The sequence below is a fragment of the Sabethes cyaneus genome, chromosome 2 (assembly GCF_943734655.1).
Source record: "Sabethes cyaneus chromosome 2, idSabCyanKW18_F2, whole genome shotgun sequence".
Lineage (NCBI taxonomy): Eukaryota > Metazoa > Arthropoda > Insecta > Diptera > Culicidae > Sabethes > Sabethes cyaneus.
The window spans coordinates 43,132,319-43,142,829 of record NC_071354.1 but is presented as its reverse complement, the minus strand read 5'-3'; the positions used below and the strand labels follow the sequence as shown (position 1 = coordinate 43,142,829).

The following is a 10,511-nucleotide window of genomic DNA, read 5'->3' as shown; positions in this document are numbered from 1 at the left end:
ATAGTTTTATAAGCGGTTTTATGAAATTGGTCATGAAAACCACTAGAACTAGTAACCACTAGTAAAAGAACTTACCGGGCGGCGCCAGGAATAGCGAGGCCAAAAGTACTAGATGGTTTGAGCAGGTTGAAGCCGACTTGCAGGTGCATAGACGCTCAATGAATTAACGACAGGTAACCCCGGACGGAGTACAGTAGAAGAAATTTTTGATATAGCAAGAGCCACCAAGGTTTTTGGCTGCTAGAACTAAGTAAACTGCACGACGTGGTGTGATGCTACACGCATAGCGTTCAAATTCCAACACAAAACGGAAGATATAAAGTTGAATAAATGGTGTTGCTGATTGTTGTACAAAAATAAATTTAGGGAACAAGCGCTGCTTGGAAATGCTTAAATGAGGGGGTAAGAAGGAAAGGGGTGTAAGTGACAAAATTGAAAAAGTCGAGATAATGGTAGGAAACGATACTTTAAGCATGGTTTTATGCATGCTAGAAAATTCACGTCAAAATTTTAGCGTTTAATGACTTTTTTTAGAATCATGAGCAAAGCCATGGGTTTATACCGTCTTTAGACATTACCCTTCTTTATCGACAGACTTCGCAGCCGGCTGTTAAAGTACAGGAAAATTACGGGGCCAGTGCAACAATCCTACTGATTCTAACTAGCAAGCACCGCCTAGCCGAGATTCGAACATAATAGAATCATGAAAAAACAGCAAAATAAAAGTTGGTTTTCACTTGGAAGGAAAGGGGTGTAAGTGCACTATATGAGCAATGCCAGCTGACTAACAAAACGGTTTGTCTCGAATATTTTTTATTGAGATGAAATTTTGCTGATATGACGGACGCTACGCAAGGATTCATTTTCCATGAAACATAATTATTTTCGTCAGGAGTAACTTTTCTAAAAGGCGTATTTATAAATAAGAATTTTTTCTTCAAAATATATCTTGAAAACTACTAATTTGTTAAAAATGACTTCAACGGACAAGTTGAAGGAAATTAAGTGTATTTTCGAAAAAAATACGCTGAAAGAAAAAACTTTGAAAAATCAAAATAAAAAGCATAAAACGTGAATTATCTCAAAACATGTTCCCTCAGATTCGTCTCGTCTTTATTAATGATAAGTTAAAACATGTTCTAAAATCTGGCGAAGAGCTACTAATGGGCACTCTTTCTGATTTTTTGTTTTATTCTGACAAATTTTTCACAAATTTCCAAATTTTACTTATTTCTGTAAAATTAACAAAAACAAATTCTTCGCATAACAAATTGAACAAATTAGAGTGCTCTAAGCAGGCTACCACTATGGCCGAGAATAATTGAACAAATTACGTCATCTAAACTTATTTCTTAGGTTCAGTCGTTCTGAAGTTAGGCCATTACAAATATTTTATGAAGATTTTGAATTTAAGATGTCAGACCACTGAACGGGATGGGGGGGGGGGGGGGAGCGAGAAACAAACAATGAGATTTTTTCAATCAGGCAAATCAGGGATTACATGCAATTAGAATTCTAGGAAAATCGATGTCTAACGATGTTTCCATTTCCGAAAAAAGCGATTTCTTAGATTACTAAGATCATGAGGTATGAGTAGCGCAAGATACAGCCCACACAAGTACATTACATGTACGCTGTCGCCACGCAGTAAGGCACTTTCCCTACTATCAGAAAGGCTATGTAGTGAGGCAATTCTGCACTATTTTCTATACCATCTGCAAGACTGCTACTACTCAAACAACTTTCCCTAAGAAAGTAATACCTTAGGTTACATGGATTATAAGCTATAGCAAATAAAACGAGTTCGCATATACACTAGCGCTGCACGAGAATATTCTGAACTATTTTCAGTGTCATTTTAGAGATGGCAGTCATTTGAACAACCTTCCCGAAGACTGCAACTTTCTAAATAGTCAGTAGCGTAAGATACAGCCTATACAAGAATATTACATCTGCACTAGCGCCACGTAGCGAGAAAATCCTGAACTACTACTGCCTGCCCGCTGACCTACCTTTCAATGAAGACGATTGTAATATGATTCCAAGATTTGCAGTTGCACCCTTTCCACTCCAAGTAGTAATTCCTTAACATCGCTTGGAATGAAAGGGGTACAAGTGCATAACTGGGAAGGAAAGGGGTGTAAGTGCAAATAACATTTTCAAAACTATCTTATAAATCCCGAAAATCAAAGTGGTTTTCCAAGATTTCAATAGAATTTAATAAAGTAAAGCTAACACAACCATAATGCGTCATTAGTTTTTTATTATATAATCTGACGGATTTTCTAGACGATGTTAACTTTGGATCTGATTTTCTCGAAATTTACTTTTTGTCACTTACACCCCTTTCCTTCTGACCCACTCAAATGTGAAGTTCTAACCCACCCGCCATGTTCATCAGATTTACTTCCATCCGATTATTACTTGTTTCGTTCGATGGCGGGTGTGACTGATCAGTTATTTTTTCATACAACACAGAACTTTTAAAAATTTCGCTTTGCCGCTGCATCATAAGTCAAAAGAGCAAAATCGAATCAAACTGTGCGTGCCAATTCTGGACAGCTTTATTAATCAATTAATTTCGAAGTCTTCCAAAATCTCTACTTGTAAATTTCTTGACAAGCTATTTTTCTATGAGATTTCCAATCTCAGGTTTTTCCGATGTGGAGCAGACATATGTTTACAGCTAAGCTTCAAACAAATGCTCGAAAAAGACCTGATCAAATGAAAATAATAAATTTTTTACAGGTTGAGTTCTAAATACCAAGTTTTTTTATAACGAGGTAGATTGTTTGTAAAGCATTTCCTGTGTCACAAGTTTTGCTATCACATTTATAACATACTTTGATAGAAATATTAACTGGAGCTACAATTAGTAATATTTTTGTTAGAGTCATCTGATTCGGGAGAAATATCAAAAATCCGGTTTTCTGCCTATCCAAAACCAGTTTTACGGTATTTATATTTTATATTTATCATATTCTAAAAAACAGCAGGGAGCCAAATAACATTAGGTTTGATTTTGAAATCAAGTTATATTTCAAACAGGAGCGCACAAAACAATACAGAACCGTGAATACTTCACGAACAAAACGTACAATTCTAGCAGCAGATTAAAAACTTGCACGGACAGTTAACCCGATTAGACGGCATGAAACCTAACTCAAAACAGTCAGCCCTCGATTTCGAATAGAATTTCCTATTATCCTTGGCGATAAAAAATATCAGCATTTTCCGGGGATCGGTGAAAATCCTTTCACCCGTTCGGTATCAGGTCTTATCAGAGCGGAAAGCCATCACATGAATCGGTGTTCATTATCGCGCAACAGCACAGCACAGCACGGCACGGCACAGTACACATACACACGGCCTGGAATCCTTTCCGTTTTTACGACCCGGATCCCAGCTTTCCACCTAAATCTACGCAGCGCAATGGAAAAACGAACCTCAAAATGGGTGGCAGCCGGTAGGAATGGGCGAGAAAATTCCGTGCGGCTGAGTTAATTAGGAAAGTTCAAACCGTTTTAAGCTGATTTATTTTGTTTTATTACGCTTCGTCATGGCGCTGCGTGACGTCGAGGACTGCGACGTGTGTTCGACGGGAAATTTGCTTTCATGGGACCCCGAGGGAAACGGAACGGAACAAACGTGCGGATTTGTTTTTGCGGAACTCGACCAGGACTAATCCGACCGGGATACGAGTCGTAAAAAAGCGACATCTAATTTAAAGAACACAGTGAAAAAGCAATAAAACATTTGCCGTTAAAGCGTGTCGTAATAAATGCTCCGATGTAGAGAAAGTCCGTACTGACTGGGTGACCTAGTGTTTGCATTTGACCATCACGAGGGATGCTTTTGTTTTATCATTACGTGTAAAGATAGTCGACCAAAGTACTGAATGTGTTTAACACATTCCGTCTTTATAAAGCCTGTTCTCCAAACGGCATGAAAACTTTTCGGAGATTTATGCAAAGAAAGGACATTTCGATCCATCCCTAGAAGCAATAAACTATGGAAATTCTTCTCCATTGTATCACGCAATGAAGCCATGAATCATTTTAATGACTTTCACACGCAGCCTCCGGATATCCTCGGTGGCAGTTGACTTCTCGAAAGGGTTAATAGTTTGCCGCAATGGGGCTCTGCTCGGTGAGGATAAGCAAATCCAGCCAGCCAGCCAACCAGTTAGCAGTTAATCAACGCCGGTTTTTTCCGCGGTCGTCTGTGCACCAGCAAACGTTTGTTATAATGTCACATCAAAACGAAGGAAAACGAAGGAAAAAGGGTACACTAGGGAAGAACAAAAAGCCGTTTATTTAATTAACTAAATTCATAAAAAATGATTGATCGAAGCAAAGTTTCGGTTGAGCTACAATCGGACAACAAATTGGTACAGCTTTGGTTCGAGTGACCATCCAGCCGAGCGCTTTTCGGGCTAGAAAAAAAGGGGTTGCGAGCGATCGACCGGAACAGCACAGCAGGACGAACAGGCCGGCCAGCAAGCACGCAGGCAGTCAGTGAAGGGTTTTCCGGGCGTAATCACTTTTTTCGCCGTTCGACCGCACATGCAGAGCAAAAACCCGTTAGCACTGTAGAACCGGCCATAAAATTTGAATTAAAACTGCACAAATCTGAATTAAGCAGATTAGAAAGAGCGCACGAAAGAAGGGGACGGCGATGCGATAAATCAATTCAACAAATGGAACGCTTTTACGTGGGACAATATTTTCCACCGGTGTAATTAACTTTTTTTTCCTAATAAAACTATAAGTGGGACTGGATTATTAGCTCCTTTAGAAATACCCATTGAATTTAATTTTTTATTTTATTTTTTCGCACTCTTTGTGACTATAAACTGACTGACTTCAAGTTATTGAATTTTTAAAATCCATGATAAAAAAATATTTACGTAAATTTAAAGCCGAACATCAGCGATCAACATGACGTCTTTCAAACGGCTTCCATCTATTTTGTTACTTGTTAAAACTTCCTAATAGGTCACATCCGAATCGGATAGATTACGCGTGGTCTCAAAAGTCTCAACTGCTTCAACTAGAGACGATTTATCGTTCAACATGATTGCAAAAGCTACGTTCGTTCGCCTGCGTTTCAGAGCCGAACGACGATAATCTCGTGGTGTTATATTTTTAGTCCGCAATCTGCCAAAGATCTTCACAATTGCTGAACAATAAAAAAAAAGTTAAACAGCACAAACCGTAGTGATGGCATCCGTTTTTATTGGCCACCACTTCCTGCGCTAAAGACTACTGAGGGAATAATTCTTTGTCGACCTCCAGGAAACATCAACAACAGAACAGCCATTAACAGCGTGCGCATCGGGCAGATCCTGTTGGCTAAGAGAACAATAAATTTGAATTATGTTTTCAGTCATTCAAAAAATTATGATTTATGCTATCGTGCGAAGCAGGAAAATATGCGCACGTTGCCAAAACACGGCTGAGAAAATAGTGTGGATGCTTCGAAACAACAAATCGCGATAACACCAGCACTTCTGGCGTTCGCACGGACAATGGCAGAATTTTCCTTTGCCAAATTGTGTGTTTTTTTTTTTCTTTCGTTCGCTGTTACATAGCGGTTGCCTTTCTTTTCGGGAAATTTCTCTCGGTTATCTTCCTGTAATATTTTCAACAGCTTCCGCAATCCGTACCTCTGGGTTCGGTTGGTGTAAATTGCTGTGGTTTCAACGAAACAACGAACATTTTACTATTCAACGTGATATTAAAGATCACGCTGTATACAGCCAGCTCCAGCAGCGCAAAATTACGATGCCATAAATCGTCTAGCATCTAAACAATGCTTCCGTGATCCAGCATTGCAGGAATGGTTAGTTTTCGTTACTTCAATGGTCATAAAGATGAGCAAAAAAGCAATGTAAAATTTAACAAATATTATGTATTTGAAAACCAATACCAAGTTGTAGAATTTTCATCGTTTCCGTGGTGTAGTGGTTATCACATCCGCCTAACACGCGGAAGGCCCCCGGTTCGATCCCGGGCGGAAACAAACTATTTTTTTAGTCTCAAGCCATCATTATTTATCGCTTGTAATAAATTATCATACAGTGATTTATTACTTTTTTGCAAAACAACTGTCCCAATTTTAAATATCGTTTAAAATAGAGGTCAATCGTATAGCATCAATGAGTATCTTGATAGCTCGCTGTTTGACCAAAACAACAACATATCACTACTGACTGATACGACATCGACCGAGATCCGAACGTGGACTTCTACTATTCTGCGGCGCGCTCAACCGTCTCTCGATTATGTTCGCAAGTTGATTCAGACAGCCTGGCAAAAGAAAAAAAAACCTACACACTATATACAAAGTGTGATTAGATAAAGTGAATAAAGCCGTGTGCTGCGCAAAAAGTTGGCCCAATTTTGCGCGCAGTTTTCTTCTTCGTCGTCTTGATCGCTCACTCAGCGTCGGATGTTTAGAATGAGCGTTTGTTTACTGACCGCGATGAGATAGTAAATACGGGCAGGCTCACCGATGATGTCTGGGGCGCGGCACAGGGGTCCTGCCTGCGAGTGTAGAGCGTGGCCAGGCATCCGAGTTATCTACTCGGAACACCAGAGCCAGGGCCAGTAGCAGGCCAGTACCAGCCTACGCATCTTCGCTTGTACGGGTTGACGAAATCTGAACGTTTCGAGCCGATTAGAAGTGGAAACTGATAGCGCGAAAGTCTGCTTTTTGCGCCGAACCTCAGCACGTTTCGAGGTCGCATTTTTTTTTTGCTTCTACGAGTGATATTTTTGCAAACATGAAATGTAGTAAACAAACTTAAATCAGCCCGCATGGCAGAATGAAATGATGGCAGCGAGCGGTAAGCGAGCGACTTAAAAATAACGCTACAAAATAAATTGATAAACGGGGGTAATTAATTAATGAGCTTACAGTGATTGCTACCGGCAAGGGCAGTGTGCACTTGATTGACTATTAGAGTTGTGCTCTGTTAATTAGTTTAAACTAACGATTTTTTCTATTAGGTCCAGAAGAGATAAAGCGGAAACGCTGAAGTGAACAATAATTGCCAATTTAATCTCTTTTTTCCTTTTTGAGCACTAGATTAAACCTGTAATCGAACATTCCGACATTGGGACCAAAGATTTAGCGCTGATCGGTAGTCATCTTCAAATCAAATGATTGTTGTGTCTTGGTAATCATAAGGATTATGTTGCTTCATTATATCAAAAAAATTATTGATATTTTATGATTTTTTTGCCTTGTGCCTTTTAACAAATTAGCCATGTTTATCTTAGGCAACAGTCTCAGTACTATGAACTGTTTTTTTTATTTTGAAAGTACTTCAAACATCGCTAATAAAATGAAAATAAATACCAATACAGGTTTCTAGTCGTTTTTCTATTTTGTTTCTGAAACCTATTTCCTTATCACCTAAAACCACACCTTGTATGATGTAAAAAATTTAAAACTAAAAATTAATGTTAAACATTTGATTGAAAACTTTTGTTTCAATGAAATAGTTTTTTGAATGGAGTGTAAGCTTCGTTGAAAATTAATTTAAAATTAATTGGTGCCTTATTTTTTAGACGTTTAGTGTACATTTTTTTACATCGAATTTATAATTAAATTTACAATCAATATTTCTCTTTTTTACATTAGACCCAAAATACTTAGTAATAAACTATTATTTTTATTATCATGTTAAGCGTAAAATTATGTCTTTCAGCAACATATTGAGGTGAAATTTAAAAATCGAAAATTGAGATGTGTAACGAAAAATGGTTAGATTTTGAACTGTCTCATGATTCTTTCCATGGATTTCGTATTTTAACACATCCATCGATAGGAAAGATTTCTAGCATTTTTTCCGTCGAGTTTTTCTTGATTGGTTTTAATAATTACCTATTACTAGATCCACGAAATGGGAAGGGTCTCTACGTTTTGTCGATTTCATTTTTTCATGTTGAGTATTTTTAAAACTAAGACCATTTTTTGATCTATTGTCGATTCCATACGAACAGAAGCATTTATTTCAAACAGAGGGGCGGACTGGGAGCCAAAGGGCCCACCGGGCCTTTGAGATTAGGGGCCCCTGTTTGCAATATTCTCATAATAGTAAATGAACACAAAAAACGACATCTACTCAAAAGACATCAGCGTTACAAGGGCAGTAAATCGAATGAATATGGGCTCTATTTGGTAAGTCACGTCGTGCAACTCGACTCGACTTAGGCACTGTCGAGTGTCGAGTATCGGGAGAACGGGCAGCATAGTGGCTCGATGCTCGAAACAAAACAAACTCAGTCGTTATTAGGATCGAGTTACCAGCTTTTAGCGTGTGCATCATATTAGAGGTTCACGGTACTTTAGTTTGGACGCATTTTTCTTCAACCCAATCTTCGCTACTATGAGTTTTAGTTTGTTCAGCCACCACCACAGATGCTGTTCTATTGATAATATCCATTTCATTGGGAAAGCAGACGAACTAACTAGATTTGCTGAAGATTGTGCCTGTGTGTTGCTCCTTTCATAATATCCTGTAACGGCATGTTGAACAGCCCACACGAGGGACCATCACGTTGATAATGGCCATGATTTTACGGTCGATGGTATCATACGCAACTTTGAAATCAATGAAATAATTGTGCGTTGAATTCGCCACTCATTGTCAGGAACAGAATATGGGAGGAAAATAAATATCGGAGGATCATTTCCCAAAATTTTAAAAACGGACATCGACTTGAGAGTAAAAACTATCGAGGCATTACGTTGCTCAATTTTGCCAATAAGGTGCTCTCCTTACCCTGTGTCTTAGACTGAGTCCGTAAGCTGAGTTCTTCGTCGACGAGTATCAAGCTGGTTTTCATGAGGGTCGCTTCACTATGGATCAGATATTTTCCCTGCGTCTAGTAACTGACGAGTTCCAGGAGTACAACTTGCAGACTCATCATATTTTTATGGATTTCAAGGCGGCATACGATTCAGTCATGAGCTGTGACAGTTAACGCTAGGACATGGTTTTCCCACAGAACTAGTTAAGTTGATTCATGTGACGCTGGATGAGTAAAAATTATGAGTCAGAATAGCAGATGAGACCTCACGTGCTTTTTGATTTTGCGGATGACGTCGATATCACCGAAATCAAAAGTAGAGCAGCGAAAGAAGCCTTTAGGTCATTTATTGAGAAATTGGGACTTACCATTAACACCGTCAAAACCAAATACATGGCGTGGAAATCCAAATAGTGTTGGTGTTGAAGAGGAACTGAATATATTTTGGTATGCTCGTGACATGTGACAACGATGTAAGTCGCAAAATAAAACGCCTTTACGCAGGCATTACATTTTGTAGCTCTAGAGAACACTAATCCTCTCGGTGGCCCTTTACGGACATGAGTCATAGACGCTAAAAGAAGTTGATCGACGAATGCTTGGGGTTTTGGCGTAAAATTTGACAACATCCAAAATGGAGTGTAGCGCAGACGCATGAACCACGAGCTATATTAAGAATGCAAATATGCTATTATAATGAAGATAGTACAGTGTGGCAGTCTGCGCTGGGCTGGTCACGTCTCTAGAATGTCCGACGAAAGACTAGCCAAAATTATTTTAAGCAGATAATCAAGAAGAGGCCGTAGACTTCGGAGTAGACATCGCACTGATAGATGTGCGCTATCGAGGATGATGCACGTTCAGCGGGTGTTCGAGGGGTTTGAAGAAAGGTAGCCCAGGATTGAGTACTGTAGGACCATAATTCATTCGGCGCAGAATCGATAACGGACCGTCGCCACTGAAGTAAATTGAGTATGGAGCTTAAACCGGCAGTTCAATATTTTTAAGTAGTCAAATAACTGCGGATGAAATACTAATTCTGCTTTTAAATACTCAGAATTGAAACTGGTAATATTTTCGGAGCTTGGACCCCAACAGCTCAACTTAAATGATTTCATGAATCATGGGGCCCCAGCAATTGGACATTCTTGAGTCATAGAAAAAGTTTAATTGAAAGAGAAATTTTGGTTTAAAGTTCAGGGCCTAATAGTTTGAATTTGAAGCTGAATTTTCAATCATCAAATCGGTTGATTTCATAAATTATGGGGCCAGCAATTGAACATTCGTGAGTCGTAGAAAGAGTTTAACTGGAATAAAATTTTTGGAAAATCTCATTTTGTGTAACAACGAAATTTTTACTGGGGCCCATCGGGCATTTGCCCGGTTTTTTTAATCGAGCAAATAAAAATGGATTTTAGGCACTTTTACTTAAAGTTTAAACGTGAAAATCAAATCTATTCTTGCTTTTAATAAATACGTTGTTATTTTTCATGCAAAAATCTACGAACAAAAAGACAAAAACGAAAGAAAATGTTTTTGGCCGGGTTTCGGAAATTCCACTATTTCTATTTCGTGCTAGAAGCGTTAACTCAACTCGTACACCCATTTTTCGAGTTTTTCAGGCTGTAGAGCCCACAGACAATTGATTTTATAAAAAGAAATTAACTCATGGGGGATGACAAAAATTTT

The 10,511-nt window shown here is 38.7% G+C and overlaps 1 non-coding gene across 1 annotated transcript; it reads left to right on the top strand.

Moving 5' to 3' along the window:
* The first annotated feature begins 5,951 nt into the window (after positions 1 to 5,951).
* Positions 5,952 to 6,024, top strand: Trnav-aac (transfer RNA valine (anticodon AAC)). The gene has a single exon. It is a non-coding gene; the product is annotated as a tRNA-Val (tRNA).
* Positions 6,025 to 10,511: the final 4,487 nt, after the last annotated feature.